The sequence below is a fragment of the Platalea leucorodia genome (assembly GCF_965183815.1).
Source record: "Platalea leucorodia genome assembly, chromosome: 8".
Lineage (NCBI taxonomy): Eukaryota > Metazoa > Chordata > Aves > Pelecaniformes > Threskiornithidae > Platalea > Platalea leucorodia.
The window spans coordinates 19,758,304-19,782,309 of NC_138830.1; positions in this window are offsets into that span (position 1 = coordinate 19,758,304).

Consider the following 24,006-nt stretch of genomic DNA (forward strand, 5'->3'; position numbering starts at 1 on the left):
AGCTGGGAGTTGTGGTTAGAAGGCAGGTGCAGGTGCTGACATAGCGTCCCTACAATTAGCACTTCCCAGTGGAGTGTTAAGTGCCAAACCCAACTATGAGAGCCAGTACAAAAGTTGATGTTTTGCCTATGGATATTTTTTTTGTAGGAAAAATGCTATTTTGAAACACTGATGCAAAACACTTTTCATTGCTGCAAGATACCCTTCCCACTAACTAGAGTTTTCTGGATACAAAATTTCATTCCTTTTAAACAACTTTTTTTAACTAAAAAACATTGGCTATCCATCAGGGAAGAAAGTTGTGGGTTTTTTTTTTGTTGTTTGTTTGTTTTTTTTTCTCTCCTCTGTCCAGTCCTTTTCCCTTTTCTTATTTCCACTTTTTTTTATACTGAGATGCAAGAAGAGGGTGTATGGAACAAACTGAGGAATGGGGAAACAGTTGGCAATAAAGCCCTTTTTATATCTTTTGGAACCAAATAGGGAAGAATGAAAATAGTGTTTTCCCATTAATTTACATTATTTTTAATTTGTACAGTTGGAAGGGAAGGGCAAAAAGGAAGGTAAAGAGATTTCCTTTCATGTCATGGATGCTCTCACTTCTGTCATCTGGGTTTCTCCAGCTGTTTTCTACAAGACTAAACTATCGCATTTCCCCAAATGAGATTTCCTATGCTTGTCTCATTCCAAGTCACAGCAGGCTTGTAAATGATCACTTTTTGAGTTCCTGTTTCTGACATTGTGAAACCTGAATTCTACTGTAACTATTATATTAAGATTCAACCAAAAAAATCTTCAAATAAGCAAAACTTTCAGTTTTTTTCATGTACATAGGATGTTTGTTATTTAGAAAGCACTGTTCAATATGACTTCACTTTGTGACCAGACAAATTTATTGAAGTTTGTCAATGACAACGTTAGTAAACCTCCTGATCAACAGGGATTTTGAGCACCATTCTGAAATGTGCAAACAGATTATATTACTAAGTGGTATCCATTTAAGTGGATAGACATTGTAATTAAATTCTACTTCATGGTGTCCTGATGTTTGTTTAAATTTAAATAATGGTCTGAAATTGACCCAGATGTGCCTAAAACTCTCAGTTGCACGATGGAAATCTGGAAGGAGTAGGCATATATGATTTCTCATATCGTTTAGAGTGGGTGAATTCAAATCCCCTGAATTTTTTTTTTTTTGCTTATTTTGTTGTTTTCAGCCCTGTGAAAACTTGGCAGTAAGTACAAGTGGAAAAGAATAAAAGAAAAACGAACCAAAGTTTGATTTGACTTCAGTTTAATCTGAAATAATTCACTCAATCCCTTTTACATTTTTAAAAAATTATTTATTCATGGAAATATGCATTTAAAACATAGTTTAAAAGTTAAGATTCATTAAAAAAAGACATACAGGTATATCCTAAATTGGATATACCCAGCATCTCAAACTCTCCTCAACCAAAAATCTTAGTCCTCCTTACTTTACCCGTAGAGAAGAATGGACTTGGAGTGGTTCAAGAAACTTGGTAAAAAAACATTTTATTTTGGCTTCCATTTTTTAGAACAAATAGTAGTATCTCCTATTTCCATTGAAGTAGTTTTGACTGGAAAATCAAATAATTTATATTTCATTTCCAATAGTATAATTTTTTCCAGATAATCTTTTCCTCGGAAAAGTTTTGCCTCCAGTGCCTTTCTAATTTGTTGCAGGGGGGCTGGGAGGGAGTCAAGCAGGAGAACAGGGCAGACACACCTGTTTTAATGAACACTTTCCAACCAGTTCTGCTCTGTATGTAGTTTTTTCTAGATTTTATTTTTTTTCACTGAGTAAGGGATTCTCCCTCATATCTAAATCTGTAATTTCATTGTGTTTGACCTATTAACTAATGCATACAGCAAATCTTTAATTTTCAGTACTTGGTGGCTAAAGATGAAAATGGGTCTTGTAGAGTAACTGCAAAATGAGCTTTAAATTCTGATTAAAAATCATCTTATCAACACTACATTTCACATTGTATAGTTATGGGTCTGATATTTTCTGAATTGGTTACGCTAGATTACTTTATAGTACTTTGTGACTGAGAGGGAGCATGACTTTTTTTTTTTTGAACAATTTCTTTTGCACAGTGGGGTGACTTAAATTAGTGTGACTGACATCCTCCTAATACGCTTAAAAATCTTTGGAACAATTGATCTGAAACTTGAGCATTTTCATTCTGATTGGAGAAGAGTACAGGGAAGAAGTTGGATGTGCTTGGATCTGCAGGCATATTCACATAGCTGCTTCTCTTAAATCCTGATCCAAGGTATATTTAAGCATGTGTGTAAACATAGCATATGAACATTGGTGAATGAAATGGAAAAATTCTGGCCCAGAAGAAACTGTCACACCTCACAGGAACAAAAATGAATCCAGGACTTCACCCAATGAGTAAATTTACAAAATGCAGGTGCTTAAATGTTTGAGAGAAATATATGTAAAAGGACGAGGAGAAAAATATTGCCACGGCTGGCGTTCTCCCAGATGAAGGATCATGCATATATAAAAACCCAATTAATATTAAAGATGCTTTCCCTGGACTAAAACCTAAAACTAAAACCTAAAATTTTCCCTGGACTAAACCCTAAAAAAGGATTTTCCTTGGCAATGTTGCTGTTAATCTGCAGCATGTAATATGCTGTTTACTTGAGCAGAGGGAGTCTCTTGTATGAAATGCCATTCCCATCCCCAATCCCAGTCACTGATTTGACTTCCTTAATACATTTTGTATAAAAATTGTGCTTATAGATGTCTAAGCACCTGTCTGTTGTATCTGGCCAGTAGAGTAGCACTAGCATTATAAAAGAAAAATTGGAAAACAGCAGCCAGTGATTAAACCATCAATCCCACAAATAAGATAATAATCTTTTTAAATAGTTGTGTCCTTTCTGCTGTTGAGTATGTGCCTGTGCTGAGAGTCAGTGCATCCCCAGGGTGGCAAATGAGGTACATGTGATTAGGAGCTGCAGAACAAACTGCCCAGAAGAATTCAACACTTGTCTAAATGAACGTGTCTGAACTCCAAAAATCTGAACTATCCTCTAGCTGTACAACAGTATTTACAGTATATTGCTTTTTTAAAGATACTGTCACAAGGTAACAGAAACAAATTTTGAGTGGAAACGCACACGTGCATCCTATTAAAATACCTGTGTGAACACCGGCATGGTCAGATGCAAATGAAGTCACTAAGCCTTGTATTTATCTGGCTGAGAGGTGAAAGGGTCAAACTTTTGGCCTAATGGTTAGTTGTTGAAGTTGTGAAATTTGTTTTAGACAGTTATTAGACTTGTTCAACAGCATTCCTTTAAGAGCTTGCATCCTAATGCTTCAAGATGCAGAATTTCAGAACTCCACAAGAATATACAAGAACTACTACATTACTCTCTGAGTATACTTGTTTTGCCTTAGAGATGTCATTAGAGCTTTTTAATTTAGGAATATATCATCACCATGAAGAAACGATTTGTTTCCTAGACACTCAGAAAATACAATTGTGCGTGGAATGCTTAAAGTAAGATACACTATCATAGCTGAAACATTTTCTAGTGACAATGTGCGTTCCTTTGCAGAAGTAATACTTCAGTCTTGCACCTGACTTATCAGGTTAAAAACGCTTTTGCGTTGACCCTAGTGATATCAATATGATAGCACTAAAGAAAGGTACAGTCTTTTCCCCTTAGTCCACCCACCTTGTCCATTTTTCCCGTATGACAAATGCTATCTAGCTGAAACTAATGTGGATTGAAGGGGAAGTCATGTTAGCAGAGGTTTGTGAGTTGACTGAGCATGTGCATGTCCTTTGGTACCCCCACAATATGTTGTCGGGTTGTTCAGTCAGATGAGTACGGAGGTCTGGAGTTCAGTTGATATTTAGCACAAATGATGTCATCATACCTACAGGGTACACTTACATGGCCAGGCTCAAAAGCTGATGCTAACCATGTATTGACGTGTAGTTTGTTGTGCTATGCATTAAGCTGATACACTGTTACTAGTAGTATCACTAATGATGTATTTTGCATCACTAACTATACTGCATTTTGGTTTAAAATATTTAGCAAATATGTAAGGTGGTGAGTTTCCTAAAGATCTGGAAGTAGGTATATGAATGCAGTTTTTGTGACGTTCTCTACTCAGATTCTCACCTGGTAATTCTCCATTTGTTCCAAAAACTAGAGAATAACTCTTCTTCATGTGTCTGCATTGGGTGTTGGGGGGCGCAGGGCATGGGATAAGAGGGAGACAAATAGTAAAGAGAGGCAGAAAAAAAGTGTGACAAAGGATTGTGTGGTGAAGCACTATGGCTAATCTGAAAGTTGTGTTAAACTTTGTTTAAAGGATAAAAATCAAGCCAAAGCTGGAAAAACTTGCCTGAAGGAAAGTGCTGCCTGTATGCAACTTTAAGTGCTGACAAGTTAGGTAGGAGTGTGCGATAACTGCTATTCCACAATAACAAGCAGTACTAATAACAACCTCACCATCATGTGGCACCCACACACCTTGAGCCATTAAACTAGAACATCCAAAGACCATCTCTCACAGCAAGCATTTTCACATCCCTCCAAGCCCTAGCTCAGTCCCTCTGCTTTTTCCTTCAGTTGCTATGTTTATGGCCTTTTTTATTTTTCATGTGCTCACAAAACAACAATAACCAGAGGGTAAGGTAGAGCTGCCCAAACCTGGTTTCTAGAAAGGGTGGCACACAGTGGTCTGATCCAGCCCTGGAATCCAAGGAATGGAGAAACTGCAGTGCATGTGTTTTATACTGGAATTATTTTAAAAGAGTATCCAAATGCTACCTTGAAGCCAAATGCCACTTTAAAGGCCACGAATGGGCCATCTTAAAACTGGATCCCAGCAACAGATACAAACCTGCAGTTTCCCTGAACTTGAGCCTGTGGGACCGTGGTGTGTTTGTAGTATCTGAGTATCCCTGGCAATGGCTAGAGAGCACGTGTGCACCTATTTACTAGGTATTGGGTGTTTCTTTTTGGTCTGCATTGGTTGTCTTCCCCTTGCTACTTCTCAGCTTATTGGAGATAATTTTTTTTTCTTTTGAGCTTTAAGTGGTAAAAATTCCTGTTCGGTTACATCTATGGTTTTTGCAGAGAATGAGGTCTTTTGGGCTAGTTCCTATAAAGAACATAGACGCTGTACAGCCAGGTTAGGCATGTAAATCCACCATACTGACTCTTAAAATCCTGCTCAGTTTTCATCTAGTCTTAGAGCCACTGCTTTTCATAGCACCTGGATTTTCACAAGCAAAGTCACATTATGTGCTGTGATCTGGGGTTTGAGAGGTGGGTTTTGTCTCTTTCAACGTCAGAGCCTGACCCAGCAGGTGTATCTGCAGCATACCTCGTGGATACCAGGTAGGTAATAGCTACCTCTTTATCAGGCAGCCTGGTGTTTAGTGCACATCCATACTATGTTGGATGTCTTATTTCACAACAGATAGAGCAGTCTAGCTGGCCAATAAAGAAAAAACAATCCAACCTTTCCATAGTTTTACAACAAAATCTTTTGATGCGTATAAAATTTGACATCTAATGAAACAATGCTGAATCATGTGAATATGTTGCAGTCTGTGATGGATCGGAACTGGAATGCTGACAGCTCTGAGGCATTTTTTTAAAAGTTGGGAACAGTTCAAATCTCATCAGCTTCTGAGATTTCATCTGTTTCTTTGGGAGGGTGGGATAAATGTCTCTGGACATGATGCCAAGCTTGAATCTTTAAGAAGACTTGGATGAAAATTCCTTTCTTCTTCTGACCCCATCTCTTCTCACCCATTGTGATATTATACAAATTGAATTTCAGGGCTCGTGAGCTAAAGTTTCTGCAAGTCGGCAGAAGTGTCTTTCCATCTGATTACCCTTGAGGTCAGAAGCACGTAATATATTCAGGGGTGTTTCTAATCGAACGAAGCTCAGAATATGTGAGGGATGTAGACAGCAGCTGGCCCCAGCAGAGACTAACAGATTTGCTGAGAACCTGTAAAGATCTTGGCAGGATGTCAACAAAGATACTGCAGGGTTGCTAGATGCCAGGAAAACGAGATCTTTGGTTTGCAGCAAGGAAAATGGTATTTAGGGAGGATGGGTTGTAATAAATTACAATAATAGCACTGTGAACAAGTCTCATCCAAAAGTATTAGAGACTGTGACTATAGTGGGAAAGTTGTATACTCGTTTTCATGGATGAAGAAGCTGAAGTAGAAGCAGGTGAAAAGAAGATGCACTTTCTTATAGTGGCAGAGTATTATCAGAGCCAGGAAAAGTAACTCGAGTCTACGTAGGAATTAGTTTTTAGAAGTAGTGAAGGATGAAAGGAACAAAAGCAATGATGGAGAAAGAGCTTAGCTGACTTAAAACAATAGGAAAGAGAAGAATGGAAGGCTGGGTGGATAAAATAGAGATGTCTGTGGAGAGCAAGATCATAGATTTTGCAAGGGCCTTACTGTCTTTCTGTGATGGCAAGAAATTGAATCTACAGCATCAGGAGTTTCTAGCATGCAGTATCCAACTATAAATTTAAGTTTACTCTGACCATGCATTTGCTAGTGGTTTGCTCTGGCTGAGTATGTAGGTATTTCTCTGAAAGCTTCAGGTGCTGGAAATCTTAGCTGGCCATTTACCTGATCAAGTGTAATGGTGCATGCCTCAACCATGCCTGACCCCTAGATGTTGTCAGAAGTTTTTTAGGTCAGCCTGCAGGAAACTGTTTGATCTGTTATGCTGATGTGTTCTCCTTGCTCCCTCACAAGAGTTTTAGTGAAAACGGTGCTCTCTAAAGAGCCTGTCCAGAATTAGTATGTTACTGAAGCAAAACTGTGCATTTAAAGAGCCAGCTTCATGAGGAGAGAAAACAGATTCTCATCTAATCAGCACATTGAACGTGACACAGAGAATAGCAGTCCTAATGGGGAATGCCTGCATGGAAATTCCTGCCCTATGTGACAGGTTTTGATCAGTGTTCCACAAATTTAATTTAAATTATTTCAGGGAGATTTCTTCATTTACCTGGTATAGTAATCCCAATTACTTATCACTGTTCTTAGGACTCGATTTGATGATATCCTCCCTGATTACTTTATCAGGTTAAAGCCTATGGGTTATTGACAGTTCTGTGTTAACTAGGTGGCTTTGGTTTTCTGGCAGGGTGCCAGTAGAGGGGGGAAAGCAGCTGTTCCTTGAGATGGGAATAATAAAAAATGCCAACTGATAAAATCTTTCTGACTTTTGCGGAACTGGAAAATACCATTAGCAACTCTTGGAATTCCTCAGTTTCTTGCATCCTTGTGTTCCAAGAGAAATAATATGTCAGGCAGGATACTATTGAAAACGTAACGCAAAGGGTACTGGTGGAAATGCCAGACTGGGGGGTGGGGGGATGGTGGAATCCAAAATGCAGGCTATTAGTAAAATACATGGATGACAAGTAGCTCCTTACTGATATATAGATCTATTTTGAAGTAGGAGACAGCGTGGGCTGGTTTTAGAACTACTGAACGGGCCAAATCCCAACTTCCTTCCATGCTAACTATCAGCCTGCTCAGAAAATAATGGCTTTAAATAGCAGTTTAAACTTCTCTGGTTTTGTGATAGTTATACAAGCCTATAGAGAAATTTTCCACTACTTGTGCTTTGTTCCCTTCTCTGTCAGCTCAACTCCCCCAAATGACACTTAGTCGCAAAGCATTGCCTTTAGTACAGGTATTAAACAGGTCATAGAGTAGAGGACTTGGGAGTGGGTACCGCTTGGGAGTGGTGTAAAGTGCAAGAGTTACAGATCCACAGAGGTGTTTCTGGTGACAGTCTCCATGCAGGCAATCTGATGTAGAAAAGAGCGCTGAAGTCTCTGAACTCTTGGGCATAAACGTCTCTTTTTCAAGATCCTGCTAAAATAGGGAGCCAGTGGTAGCAGACTGGTCAGTGCGGCTTCGAAAGCCGTAGGGAGCTTTCGACAGCAGCTGCTGTGTGTCAGAAGTCTATAAATTGACTTCCTGCCATGGGAGGCCTCCAGCTAGTTCAGCTGGAGAGTTACTGGGGGGAAATCCTCGCCCTCCGTCTTACCAGCAGAGCAAGTATATCCAGGGCTGTGCCCAGGGCTGGGGAGGGGATTGAGCTGGCAGATTGCTTGTGTCAGCCAACAAGACCTTGATTAATAAAACTGGTGTGGGTGGAGGCCTCAGTGTTTTGTTGAGGGAGAGAAGGTGCTCTCCTTTGAGTAGTATATGCATATGCCTTTGTTTTCAGAAACTCCCAGATGAGAGCACATTTCTTTCATCACATCTCAGATAACATCAAACAAGATCTTTGCTTTTTTTTTTTTTTTTTTTTCATTCTTTGTCTTCTAGGCAGCTATGTGCTATCCCCTCTGTTCAGGGTGGATGCATGTTCCCTTTCCAATGTTCAATTCCCTTTACAGCAGTCCTTATCTACCAGTTTTGGAACTGTCCTTCTCCAAGGGAATTTAATTTCCTTTAAAAATTGCACTCTCACTGAATCAATAACCTAACAGGAATCTCTGGCAAAGGACTGGGTTTTGGTGCAGTAGGTGTCTCATGATATAGTAGCCTCTATCATAATCTTTGTTAGAACTCATTATTTAGTTAAAGTTTAACTCCTGAGCTGCTGAATTCAAGCCCCTTGCATTTCCTTTCTGTTCTTGATGAATAGGCCTGTTTTCTCCCAAGAGAGGTATACAATGATCTCAGAAATATATAAGCTTCTTTTCTACCTGTCTCCTGTATTGCTGAAATTTTTCTCTACTCATTCAGCATATTAGATATCACTGCCCTTCATGCCAAAACTTAGCACCAGGTTTGAACTCCTTTAGGTTAAAAACTGAACCTGAATATGCTGTTTCATACCAAGAAGAGTCATTCTTCTGCATATCTGTGGTTTTCAAATACAGTCATGAATTCTGAAATGAGGAGGAAAAACCCACAATGAGATATTTTGAAAGTTTATCCTGGCCTGTATCCATCCTTGATTCCTTTGCTGTGCAGGATAAGGCTATGTTTGTAGTGAAATGGGAAATCCAAAAGAAAGCTGAATGTTCAAAATTCTGGAGATGTTTTGAGCCTTGTGGAAGTTGGTGAAGTAGAGGAAATGTTAACTTGATTTAGAAAAACAAAATGCAATGCCTGACTTCTCAAAAGTGTTTTAGCTTTAGATTGTTTCAGCATCATAGATTCTGGAAATTGCATTTAAATGCAATTTAGAGATCTGTTTAATAAAGCTTTCTGACCTTGGTGACTTTTGGGGTTGGGAGGGTGAGGTATAAATAAGGGGGGGGGGCGGTAGAACTAAGAGCTGTAGTAATTTTTAAACCATGCTTATTAGAATTGGGATCCAATTTAAGCACCCCCAGCTTTAGCTGCTTATTGGAACCTTTTCTAGAGTACTAACTGCTTTCCCGCTGTTTGAGTTGAAATCCCAGTTTCAGTCATATCATTTCAATCCCAGTCATAGACCCCACATATGAATCTTAGAGATTTTTGCCATATCTGTCTCCTAATGTTCTACCGTGTGTGGCTATGTGGGCAATGAGCACTACTGCAGAGATATTAGGTTCCACCCTGCAAAGGTAATTTATGTATTTGTGTATACAGGGTTTGTTCTTCTGCCTTTTTCTGCTAAAGGCAGTAGGTTCAAACACAATCTGCATTGCTTCTCTGCACATCAGTCAGTGGTGGTGTCAAAATAATACTGTTAAGGAAAAAAACCCATGCAATTCCAACGCCTCTTCAATTGATTTCATATTACAGGAGGGCAGAAGATGTGGAGGGCTTAATTATAAAACTCCTGTGACATGCTGTGGCAATTTGGTTTGTGAGGAGACTTCATTGTCTGTCTGTGTGTGCGTTTTTTTGGAGGGATAATATCGCGGAAGGGCTCTGAACCCACCAGGCACACAGGCTAAAGTTCATACACAAGCTCTCCTAGGAGTCCCCTGTGCCCTTCTTCTGTACAATTACCTGATAGATACATTGGAATGGCTTGTGCATATGTAAATACGGAACACTCTCCTACAAAGTGTATGGATATAATTTAGAAAGCACTGTTGAATTTTTGGCTTATATAGGCACATTCTGTGGCCTGACAGGATTCCTCCCGTTGGAGTAATAACTAGAAGTTTTGCTTATTTAGGGCCTGTTCCTACTCTTTTTGAAGCCAATGGCATAATTCCCAGTAACGTTTAGTGGTGCAGGGTCAAGTCTTTAAGGATGATAGAATTTGGAGGCCTCAGTCAGTGCTCACTGAAGTACACAGGGGTTTCCCCAGTTATTTCAGTGAGCAAATTGCCATTATTTCATGAAAATAATTATTTTAAAAACAACTTACGTAGAGATGGTGTTAGTGTTAAACTTCAAAAAGAAGAAAGTAAATCTAGAGACTTTCTTTATTCTGGCTGATACCGTGCACTTTTTATAACATTAAAACATTTAGTTCAAATAAGTTCCCAGAAGTTTGGAACAGCCACATCCAAAAGCAATGAACTTTTTAAATTGAAAAGGATATTTTGTGTTGCTGCCACCTCTCTTGTGACTTCTGAATGCATTTCACTTTTACTGTTGCAAGAACAGCCATTCTCATGATATCTTAGCCTTCATGCTTCTGGTCTCAGCTGGTCCAACTCCATAGCATCTGCAGAGAAAGGGAGATGATTAAGAGAAATGTTGCAGCTGCTTTAGAAAAATGCTGGCTCTTGCTAATCTCAAATGCCAGTACCACTAAGAACCATTGCAGGTATTAAAAAAAAAAAAAAAAAAAAAAAAAAAAACACCCACAAAAAAACCAAAAACAAACAAACAAACAAAAAACAAAAACCAAACAAAACCAACCAACCAAAAACCCCAAAAACAACAAAAAAAAAAACCCAAAACTCCTCCTCTTTCAATATGCTCCATGACACCCAAGGAGTTCCCTTCAGTTCTGAAATTGCCTTCACCTACATTTCTTGTATGATACTGGAAGTTTGCCAAAGCTCAGTTATTTTTATACTTAGACTTTGGTACTTCAGGCTTACTAAGCGGGATCTTTAAAGGGATAAAGTAAAAATACAGCAGAGTGAGGAGAAGCACAGAAAGCTACTAGAAGGCATTTGTTGACATTTTCTCTTTCTTTGGTTCAACAAATCTATTGACCTAGAGGGCATGCAGGAGAGCCCATGGTTCTAAAAGGAAAACAGAGAAGGATATGAAATTTATTGAGTGTGTATTAATATTCTATTTGGATACTGCTGATCTACTGGGTTGCTTTAACTGAAGGACAGAAAACAATTTTCCCATCTTGTTTTCTTCTCTTTGGATCTGCTCACATGCAGTTAAAATGAACCTAAGTACGTAGAGCAATCTAAATAATGTTACCAGCTAGCTTGCCATAGTCCTTGGCTGGATGTTATTTGGCTTCCTTTCTTAATGTACAAGTAATCTTATCTGTGCGATTTAAGCTTCTTTTGGTCTATATGTCCACAACACTTTTTATCACCCACCATATCTGCCAGTCCTTTCACAGGAATGGGGCCCAATGACCCAGATGTCCTTCCCCTTTCAGAGGCACCATTAACACTTCAGGCCTTCCTATGCCTTAAATGTGTATGCTGGAGTCCCAGCTTTTGGTGTATGGCCATCTTGTGTAGGGTGACACCAGATTCCACTTTAGATAATATGAAAAATACTGAGCTCTGAAAGCTAATAAACACAATAAATATTTCCCTGTCTCTCTTTCATTACTACTCTGAAGAGTCTTCTAGGCCTAGGACTGTAGGATACCTACCTTCTAGGTATCCAGCATATTGAAGAAAATACAGAAATATGAAACTGGTATGGTTTTGGGTGTTGTCGGTGGAAATGGAGATTCTGGCTATTTGTGTTACACTACAGACGTGTTTTTATGATTTATGATACTTCCTGATCTAATCCATGTGTTTGGTCTCTCATGCAATGGTAAATTCTACAGTTGTTTGAATGATTGCCTGGTCTACTACAGAAGATGGCCATAAATTTTAATGAGTAACTCTGCACCAATTCAACAAGACCCAGTTGAACTAGAATATGTCTTTTTATATGATGCTTGTACTCTAGCTCAATAGCCTTTTGGTTTTGGTTCACAGAGACACTCACAGAGTTCTAGGTAATTTGAATGCTTAGCTGTGGGAAGATGTGAACCAGTTAGGGTTATTGAGATCAGTATTGCTGGGTTGTTCTGGGAACCACACGTCCAACCCACCGTCATCCCGCAGTGGGATGATGGATCTTCTGGGAAATCTGCAAAGCACTCCTGGAGCTTCTCATCCTTTTATCTCTGAGGTATTGATATCTGTGTGTGGCTTTCAGCCATGGGGTTCACAGAGTTAGGAAGACTGGTTGCTTTTGGACTTTGCCAAGAAAAAGATTAATTTCATTATCATATGTGTATTTGATCATAAATATGAAAGTGTGTTAATAGCATAAGTATGTATATCCGTAATAAGTGCGTGTTAGTATTTAAGTCTGTAGCGGAATCCCAAATAAGAAGTGAGGCAAACTGAATGTAGAGATTATTACAAGAGAGACTATAAAAAGATGCGGGGTGTGTATAAAAGGAAGTTCTTTGTCCAGATGTCCCCCTGCGCTCCTTAGGGAATGTTTCTGATGGCTCTCTGAAATTTATATCACTTAAAATGAAATATATGATACAAACCCCCTCAGGGCCAGGAAAATTAGCAAAGGCACTTAAACTGTACAACAGCATCACTTAACTGCTCTAGTTGAATTATATTATACATGTGCTATCACAGAAGCCTCTGGGGAGCTTCTGGTTGAACACTTCAATGTGAGAGAAAGCTGCTTTTCTTGGTTTTGTTTTTAAAATTATTTTCATATTTGCACCAAAGGGGAGAGGAAGCAAAAGAGACTAAAGTCACAACATTAGTCACAGAAATCTGCTCCAGTAACACAGTAATATCTTTATCTGCACCAATGATTAATGTTGAATTGTGGAATAATACTGAAAAGTTCTTAGTGTTCATCAAAACTGATGGGGCTGATTTTCTTTGTGTGGTTTTTTTTTTTTTGTTTGGTTAGTTGGTTTTTGCCTCCTTATACTTATAAAACATGCCCGAGGAATGTAAATTCTGATTTTAGTGCAGCTTTATACTCTCACTTTGCATGGGGGTAAAGGGAAGGAAATAGCAAATCAAGCCCAACTGAAGACATAAGGCGTTCCTCATTTTTAAGGCAACAAGGCCAGCATAACGCAATCAGACAAAAAAGGCAAAATATTTTAAATAAAGGTTGTAACCTAGGATTTCAACATTAATGAGTCTCTCTGCCACTGATGTCTGCTGCTGGTCAGATGTACGGGCAGGAAAAAAATCAGAGGAACGCTTCACCTCACTTTGACCGAGGGCTGCCTAAAGACATTGCGTGCAGAAGATGACCTTAAGTTGTTAACTTAGGGTCGCTTTCAGAAAACAATTTTTTGATCTCAAATAGTAGTGGCTCTTTTATAACTTTGTAAAATTTTCAGGTTGTTCTTTGGAACCACTTAGAAATACTGTTCCTGTCATACAGCAAAATAGAAGTGTTATGTGTAATAATTTAAAAGCTTTTAAAATACAGTCTAATAGACCATCATAAGATGATTTCATATACAGATCCACTTTTTATGTATTTGCAAAAGCTGGAAAAAGTTATCAAGGCATATAGGGCATGGATGTAGAAGTCGTGGGGAGAAAAAAAACCTCTGTTTTTGACTTTAAGTTAATCTTATATTTAGTCTCTGCATGGCAGTGTTCAGTTCGGAAACTGTTGGCGCTGAGATTGAGTTTTAGGACAGACCGGAACTAATGAAAAGAAGAATTTCTTCTTGGTGCAAAATTTTTCACGCAACAGGAGTGAAAAAATGGGAAGGATGAAAGATTGAAATACTCATCCCACAACAGGCATTAGTTGTTTTGTGAATTTTTCAGTGGGCAAAAATGCACAAGAGATTCTTCGAGAAATAAATGAAATACAGATAAACTCTTTCTTGGACATTGCTCTCTTGTTTGGACTACTGTGATATCTGTCTCTAGCCTGATACATACTGACTCCTTTTTTGCAAAGTGGTATGACTTCAATGGCTCTTTGCAGGTGCATGAGGACATTGTGCATCTGTAGATATGTGGTGAAGGTGTTGTCCTGGCAGGTGGCAGGTTGGGACCTGACCCTCCATCTTTCCTTTTCAAACTAAGCTGTATACTGAACTATGTCTTGGATAATGACTGTAACACTTCCCGTTGTGTGGTTGAAAGAGTTGTGGTCTCCGTGTTTTCAAACCAGTTTCTATAGGAGTGTCTCCAGTCAGCATGATAACTTGCTTATTGCATGCAGTTCCTCAGGAGATAGGTGAAGAACTCCTACCAGGAGCGTGAGTAGGCTTAAATATGAGCTAGGCACCAAGCAGAGCAGTCCTGGTAGCATCTGCAGAGCATACGTTCTGGGCATGCAAAAAAGTGGAACTTTATGCATCCAAAAACCTTTAGTGACAAAATGAGTGTCTGAATTTCCGTAGCGAAGCTTGGATCCTACTCTTTCACTTAAGAACTTGAAATACCACCTTACACACAGAAGTCTGGAGATCTGGACCCTTCATTTTTTGAATGGGAATGGAAAAAGAATAATATACACCTTGTAGGCCTTGCCTAGACAGGGCAGAGAGGGTGTTGGAGATGGCAGATGAGAACAACAAGATAAGGATTACTCCGACCAGGTTCTGCAGCTCTCAGAGGTCTGTAGGAGGTAAAGCCTCTCAGCTTCTGAAAATGCTTTCTAAATAATGTAAAGCTAATAAAGTACTAAAATAATGTGTTGATTTAAGAAGTTGGTTATGGGGTACCACTGCAATAACTGTGAAAGGCAGCAGAACTATAAAGGCTGGATACTGGACATCAGTCAGATTGCTTTAATATCAAGAATGATAGAAAAGGCTACTACCCCCTGGGACTGATTTAAGAATGGGAAAATCGTATAAGCACCTAATGAGAGGTGTTCGTTAGAGGCATAAATGAGCAGCAGTACACTTGAAAAGACGAGGAGGTGTCAGAAGGACATTTAGCCTGGCACTTTTCAAGAAAACGCAGAGACTGGAGGATAAATGAACTAAAGGTTAGTGTGGAAATTGGAGAAATGCTGAGACACTGAAGAAAGGGGACAACAAGGAGAGAGCTCACCTAGGAATATAATACTTCAGAAATAAGCAGTGAAGGAAGAGACATATCCAAGCTCCTTGAACTCTGCAGTAGTTAGAATTCCATATAATTTATTTTTGTATCTTTCTGTTCTCTAATCAACACAGAGAGGGTTTTCTATAAATTAAAGCAATGTCCTTGATTCCTCGACCCAGTCTACTGCCTTGGTCAGAGCGGTCACCGGGTTGCCTTGAGAAATGGGCAAGATGATCACTTTAAGTTGTAGAGGTTACAATTCTCTGCTCAAATTAACTTGCTAAGTTGATTCTTCACCCATTTATGGGGATTTTATTTCACTCGGTTAACGCAGAGATGGAACTTAATGTCTTTTTTTAGGGAATTTGATATGAAGTCTTGCTCTGTTTTTTAATTTATTATTTCTGTAATTCCCTTTTAGCCATCAGATATTGCTGTATTTTCATAGATGTGCAAGGAGTATAAATACAATGACCTATTGTTATTCTGCAGCTAATAAACCTTTTAGAAACAAAAGGAGTTTCTGTATTGGGCCAGATTCTAAATCTGCTCTTGGTGTTCTTCAAGAAGCAGCACCTAATTTTTATAGAAGAATTACTGTTTCTCTTGAAGAACTATATTAAAAAGGACAATTACAATAGAGAAAACTCCTTAATTCTTCCTGATACTTTCTGATTTAGTCAGATATTGACTGCCTATTCTAAATCACAAATCAATAATCTAATTTTGATTAAATCTTCTGGCTGATTCTGCCAAGCTTGTATGCTGTAGCAGCTTTCCTTACAACTGGCCACTCTTAATTCACTGGGATCCTTCATAATGTGGTACTATTAACACAAGGAGTACAGCAAATAATTCAAAGCTATGTTTGTTATGGAGGGGAGGGTGGAGAGGAGGTAACTTTTTCCTAGCCAAACTGAAGTTTTGTTGAAAGATATTTTCCTTGTGGGATCTCTCTCTCTCTCTCTCTCTCTCTTTTTTTTTTTTTTTTTTTTTTTTTAAACAAGTGAAAAGGGATATTCCATGAAACATTTCTAAAACAAATTTTCCTTTCCAGCTGCTGTTTTTGTCATTTGGGGGGGGGGGGGGCAAAATAACCCAAACAACCGAAAAACCCCCAAAACTACACCCCCACAAACCATGTTGCCTCATTTGATGTTTGGCAATCCCAAGGTTTTAGTTTTCATTTTTATTTGGTGGATACTAAGTTTTCTGCTTCTCTCCCTTATTTTAATGAAAAAATAACATCTCTCTCTCTCTCTTGTCTGTTCCCAAAGAGAGGAGAGAGCAGAAGTTAAATAAGAGAACAGCCTCAAACTTCTTGTCACAGAAATGTAACAGCAGCCACGCTTCAATCTGTGAGACTTCCTGGGTGTGTTAGCATTTCCAAAATTTTCCATAAGGTAGCATTACAGAGATTATGTTTTTCTTTTTTCTCAAAATATAAGCTAATGTTATTGTCTTGACCATAGTGTTGCACTAATTAGGGATAAAGATTGGTGTGTTTTTTTTTTTTTTTTATTGTGGTCTATAAAATTTTATAGTAGACTAAAAACTGAGTTGCACCAAGAAACCAATGAGAAGCTCATCCAATCTAAGAAAAATGGAAAGATCAACTTTGTATGAACAGCCCACCACATTTTTAGTGGATTAATATATATTACATAGCCTTTGACAGTTGCCCAGGAAATGCTGCAGCAATTTACATCAGGCGAGTGCTAAATTCAAGAGGAAAGATCACAAGCATCTAGTTGGTATGGATGGTAAAATCGCCATTATTTTCTCCATTGCTGCTACTAACTGGGAATCCAAGGTTAAGAATTCAGAAGGAACTGAATACTGTGAATCTTCTTGTTACTTAGACTTGTATCTGTCTTCTAGAAAGTGTGTGTGTGCGTGTGTATATATATATATATATCTGTCTTCTCTCTGTGTGTATATATCTTCTAATAACAAAATACAGATGCAGGCACTTTCCCATGGTATGAAAATCTATATACTGGAGTTTCTGCCTTTCCAAAGATAACTGTAATTTGCATCTTTCAAGTTTTTCAGAATAATATTTTGTCAAGTTTTGTGAATGATGCATGTGAATCTTTATAGTCTCATATATTACAAAGTTGGTAGCAAGTTTTAATCTGTAAAGAAAATAACTAAATCTTAACCAATGCAAGTTGGTTACAAAGCCTATTGTTGCATTTGTGTTATAATTAGTGCTACATCTTAGTTTTTCTACAGTATTTATTAACAAATATATGTCAGGAAAATGGAAAACATTGTTATTCAAGAAAGAAAACTGTCTAATGTATGAAAGCAGCCTGTTGCAGTAGTTCTCCAGATGTGCCTAGACACTGTTCAAGTCAAGTGAATAGGCATCAGAATGCTCAGTCATTTCTCATTTGGATACAGTTTATATTCATAAACAGTAACTTGATCATAAAAGTCTGCTGGAAAAAGTAGTTTACGTTTTTCCCTTCTGATTTCTCTGTCTAAGGCTGAAGAACACCCCTAGAGAGTGTAAATTTAGTCACCTAACACTGTTTTTTTCCCAGGCATTTTTTTTTTTCCTTATTAACAGCAGTTTTAATAACTAGCAGTTCACAAGACCACAGGAGTATGTTCTCCTTGTGATTGGAAGTAGTAGAAAAAACGAGCAGACCTCAGGTTTTGGCTCCCTTTTGTACACCACTGGTGCAAATCATTCGCAGACAGGATTGAGAAACCTCTATGGTGACATTGTTTCTGAGGCTTCTTATGTGAGCAGAATTCAGAAATTTAACTGGTTATGCAACCTATTACTGCAGCACTTCACACTGAGTGGTACTAAGTAATTAACTGTAACTGCTGCACAACTGTTGTAATTTTTCATGCAGCTATGTTACATGATAACATGATAACGCTGATGCTAATACTAATGTTGGGTTAAGCAGCTAAAGAGAGGATTACAATAGAGAAGTGCTAATAGTATGTTGTTAGGAAACAGGATGCCAAGAAGCTATTAGAAATGAGAGTAAGAGAATAAAATGAAAACTACAGTGGGAAATTGGAAAAGATTTAAGGCAAACTACAGGCAGAGAGTGTTGTGCTGTTTTTAGTATCTTTAGATCCCTGTTAAAGGGTATAGACTGAGAGGTTGAAAAATCATGATAATGTGAAAAGTGGGACACGATGGGCTTGAGAGCAGTCACCCCATTTAATGGCTGCAAGGTGTCTTCATATAATGCATCTGCTAGGTTTGAAGAGTATTTCTTTGGCATACTCCCATAGATATTTTTCTGAAAAATGTAAACTGATATTCCTAAAAATACCAGAGGGTCTCCTGAGTAACATGAAAAGTAGTAAAGGGCTCCAGATGGTGGTGGCAGGGATGAGATAGCAAGGCTCTGTTGCAGTTTTGTAGTGTCTGAAGTGAAGAAGGTCAAAAAGTGGTGTAGTTCTGCATGGACGAGAGGCCTCCATACCCAGAGCACTGTGATCGCCCCTTGGTAATCAAACTGGCTTCCTTAAAACTGTTATATGTATAAATGCCAGCACGTAGAGATTGGGATTTTCACAAGTACATTCAGAATGTGATAAGTTTCCTACCACACTATCATCACAGTGACATACACACAGAAGTGTCAGCAAGCTTGTTTTATTCTGCACCCATATGTGGCAATGGGAACAGCACCAGGATCTCAAATGGAAGAGGACAGGCAGTGTGCTGAGTGCTTTGCAGGCAGCAGGGGTTGCTCCCTGCAGACCCCCCTGTCTAAGCAAGAAAGCTGCAGGGCAGGTAAGGACATGAAAAGGCTTGAGGGCCTGTGTAATTTGCAGAACAGGAATCTCCTAGGAGACCAGTGCTTGTGCGCACGGGTATTTGTGGCCAGAGGTATTGTAGGGAAGGCTTGGTGGATGGGATGATGTAGGGAAGGCTTAGCGATTAACTAGTACTCTGATAGTGTTTGCTGACACCATTGTTATACCTACTACTTTACCTACATTTGAGGACTGAAAACGAGGATTTTAATTTTAGCTCACACGTGCATATGCAAAAGATTTTTGTGCGCAGCAGTATATAGACAATATACCGTCTGGTCCTTACTAGGTTAAACTATAAGAAATGTAATAGTAAATAGTGCCAGCATCACACTCATATGTATCAGCTTCTCAGTCCAAATGACCTACACTGGCATATGCAGACTCCCGCTTCATTAATGGGCAGAAAAACCTAAAAGGAACAAGCCATTTTAAAAATCAAACTAACCATTTGAGAAGTTTTCTTCCCCACAAATTATGATGTGCAGGTGGAAAGCAGGGAGTTTAAGTAAATTGTGGACTAACTATTGCACAGTACATACTAGGTGTTTCAAATCCAGAGGCATGAATAGCTTTCTCAAGAACAAGCAAAGCAAAAAAATCTCTGATTAGAAAATAATTTTTCAAACACAACATTGTACTCAACTTTCAGTTATTTTCCCTACTGGAAAGAGGAAAATAACATCTGCTCCCCATTTGTTTTGTCTGAAAAACAAATATTAAACCTGCTCTTTTCTAGTGCGGGGTTAGGTCTTGTAACATGCCTGTTGTGATTTCTTATGCCTCAGCTACATCTTTAATGAGAGTGTTTTCTATCTGAAATACTAATTAATTGTTTCAAATTAGTCAGATGTTAACGTAAGAATATCTGATTTCTTCTCAGCTTTTTTGCGGTCATGCCTCTGGGGTTTTCATCATTCCACTAATTCTTACAAGGTCCCCCCAGGTCTTACAATACCTGACATTGAAGCACAACCTTGGTATCTCCAGAAAACAGTCAGGCATTTGTCAAACATAAAGAGGCAATGGACAAACCCACTGGTTTTCTTTTGAACCTGACCCTTTCCAATCAGTGAGGCAGTGGTTAATCCAATCATTAAGCCCACTGTTTAATGCTGAATTCCACAATTAATATTATTTATTGGGCCTGAGGCCCAGTAAACCTTCAAAGTTGTTGTTGTTGTTGGGGTTTTTTTTGTTGTTTGTTTGTTTTTTCCCTGTTGATCAGTGTGGCTGTATCTTTACATATTGTGCATCCAGAATACACTTTAACTGTGTCACAGCATCATCACATCCCTGGCAGTATTGGGTTTGGTCAGAGGCTGGTACTGGCAGTTTGGGACTTGTTCAAAAACCATTGGTGATTTCATGTAGTATCTGTTTCCCCTCTTTCTTGCATTTGCGGTTTTCTCTTCTGCATCTTTCTGGCAGACCTGATGGCAGCAGTGGTATTTAAGATTGTTTAGCACTCTTCATCATAATTTTCCCTTGTAAATGGCTTATTACGTTATCTGTTAGGGTAAAAATTTTCATGCTGAGTGTTCGCTATAGGCTGAATTTCTTGGAACAAGGAAAGGTCATCTTAAGCCATTGAGTCTGATTTTCCATAAAGTCATTCAGGAAAGCACATCCTATAATTGTTCATCCTAGGATGTGGGGAGGTTGGGGAACCTGCTGGGAAGTTGTTCTTAAAACCCTGATTCTCTGATGGTTAGAAACTTTCTGAATTCCACTGTAAATGTATTCTTGACTAGTTAATAACGTGTATGTGGCGGGAGGGGGGAGGAGGGGTGTCCCCTTGTCTGTATTGTATTTCAGCTGAAATCCCTTCCTAATATTTATTCACTCAAGTAAAAGGAATTTGCTCGCTTTCTCTTCTACCGATAGGCTTTTACGTTTTTAGAAGAAGTTCAAATCTGGCAGAGGTGGTTCTGGGATTAGGGATAGCTTTTTGCTGTTCCTTTGAGAACATTGACCTAGTATGAATTTGATCAAGGTTAAATATCAAAACATTTTGGTTCAGAATTGCCCAGTAGAAGCAGGTGACTTCACCTAAGGTTGAGTGCTGCCCTAAGCATCGCTCCAGGGCATCCAGGTGCTGTGCTTGTTCTCCTTGTGTTCACTTCTCCTGGCTGTGCAGATGTGGGGACAGCATATTGGACAGAAAATTTTGATTCTGATGCAGAGAGGATAAGAAATGAGCAGAACTCATGGGACAAGAGTGAGAAGACCAGGAATAAGGGCTGTGCATGGTAGGAGGAAGCTGAGGCTGGATCATGAAGCAAGTTAACTTCTGATGAGGTAAGGTTGAGACTGCAAGTGGGAACTGGTGATTGGAGGCGGTAAACTGGAAGAAAAGGATGTGGTCAGGAAGACTGTGAATGAAAGATCAATGAGAACAAATAAGAAGTTAAAGAGCTGGGGTGGAAGTTGATTAGCTGAAAACAGTGGAGTGAGACAAGAGCTTGCATAGATGGAGTGGTACCTCGGTCAGGAAGAAGGCAGGAACAAGATCCTGGGAGAGATCATGGAAAAGTCATGTCTTGCAAAGGTGATACCCAGTGTTCCTGAGACTTAAGTTTGTTCTTTTTGTCATAAAAATCTTGAGATCCGTTGTCAGAACACTTGTGATATCTTCCCCTCCAGTAGCTGGTGAATACAGAGGATGGCCAATGTACTACTGCTATAGGTTGTGCTTTCACTGCACTTGGCTCAGTGTAGTGCTTATGGGGTTCAGTCACCCTGCCTTTGGAACTGCATGATAGTTTTTGTTGTTGTTCCTTTTGTTTAATAAACTTGTTTCCTGGGCAATCTTATTTCAGGCATTTTCTACCTTTTGGTAGGTTGACTTTGCAGATGTAACATGTTTAACATCTTCCATAACAAGTCATACATTTGTCTATTCTTCTGCAGCAATCAGTGGTAGTGCTAGTTTACCACTAGGCAGTATTTCTCCTGAAGTCGTATTTTGAACTGTCACTATTTGCCAGGACTACTGTGTGCTTCACAGCTGCGCAACAAAAAGGCAGCTCATGTCTCTGAGAGTTTAGGACAACTCTAAATTAATTGTTGAAAATAAGCCTGAGCTGACTCCATTTGCGTGGAAGTGGAGGGGAAGGACAGCACTGGTGGAGTGGTTCATGTTCCATGTCAGGGTGTGCTGCATTCCAGCAGCAAAGGGCTCCTTAACTATAGGCCTTGCTAAGATTCCTGGGTTGGGCTAATCCCAACTGGATTGGATTGGACCTCTGCTGTTAAGTCTTCCTGATATGACAGATTGTGTTATGTCATGTGGGTTCACTGGTGGGAGTCTATACAATATCGGACACCTTGGTACTATGCTCTATTTCTATGTATTAACATACATTTAAGTATGCAGCCCAAATTCTGCTTTTAATTAAAGTCAGCTCAACTCTGAGGAAGTTAACTGAGTAAATAAGGGTAGCATTTGTTGTAACTGTCTTAGAATTTGGCTTCATGTTGCTAACTCTGTTTTTCTCCAATGTACTTATTATTTTAGAAAACTCTTCAAGTATGTCAGCTAGCCCAAAGGCTACAGCTGCAGTCTGATCATAAATACAAGCTAATGAACAGAATTTCACTATCAGTAGCACATTTCTTTATTCCAATAGAACATAAACACATATTAAATAGGGCACAGGATCTAATTTTCTACACTAAGTGCTCCAATTTAGTGGCTTCCTGAGGAACTAACAAAAATGCTTCAAGCCCACAGGGGACTTCTCTGCTCTTAGAAGCACCTTAGAAAACACTAATGTGAGTAGTAGAATACCACAAAAAACTGACAGAATTGCTGTATAAGTGAATAAGTAGCAGCATAGCATCCTCTAGGAAAAGCGGTTTTAGTATTCAACAATGAAAGAGTGTTAATGTTCTTTGGGAAGTTGCCCTTAATGGCAGTAGGGAATGAGCATGCTTTGTGTCACATAACAGGACACTTCTGGAAATGAAAGCACCTCTAATATGTTTCTGAAAGTCATTTGTCGGAAACGAAAATGTAAATAAATGTAGTTGCCAACAGCCAGGCTTAGTGACCTTTAATGTTCCAGTTCTTAGAATAATTAGATTTATAATAATTGTTTTGGTCTTGACTAATGTTATTACCATGGTTCAAAATACTTGCACAACAATATTTCAACAGATAATTCTTTCAGCAATAAAATAATAAATATGTTACGTTACAGTGAAATTATTAAATCTGTCAAACTTGCTGAATAATATATTTAACAAATATCTTTTGTGGTACTCTACCAGGCCTGATTATCACCTGAATTTTGAGTTTGCAGTTTAATACTGTGTTTGTGTTATTTTTACTGCTGCAAGTATATGCCTGGCTTGATAATACATTTGACGATCTGAGGCTTAAAGTGTAAATTTCCAAGGGACTAGAGCTACTCTTAAGCATGTAAAATACTAAGCAGCAAAAATACTTCCTATGCTATATTCCTATATACTTCCTATGCGGTTGTCATAAGCACAACTGCTTAAAAGCTCATACCAACTCTTGGGAAAGCCTGTGTGAAAGTTTTGCTATACTCTCTCAACCAAAACCTTCTCTGATGTGACACTGACGCTGTGTTTGAGGGTGTCTTTCAAACAGGGATGAGTACTCATCTGTTGCCAAAAACAGTCCTTGACAAGCTGCAACTGAGCCGAAAGCCATTCTGACTGTGGCTCTGGGATGGACTTGTTGATTTGCGATAAGTAATCCTCCGAGGCTTTTGTGGTGCAGACAGCTATGTGTATTTCTCAGAATGGTAGAATATTTGCTTGTGTGTCCTATGGGATATACAGGGCTCAGTCGCAGCCTAACTTCTAACACGCTGACCTCAGCTTCACTGGCTGTGCTGATGCTTGCCAGGATCCCCTGCAGAAGGCGCCTGCGCTGACTCACTGGGGCAGTGGCTGTGCTCTGTTTCTCCTTGTGCGAGACAGGTGAGCACAGAGCGGGC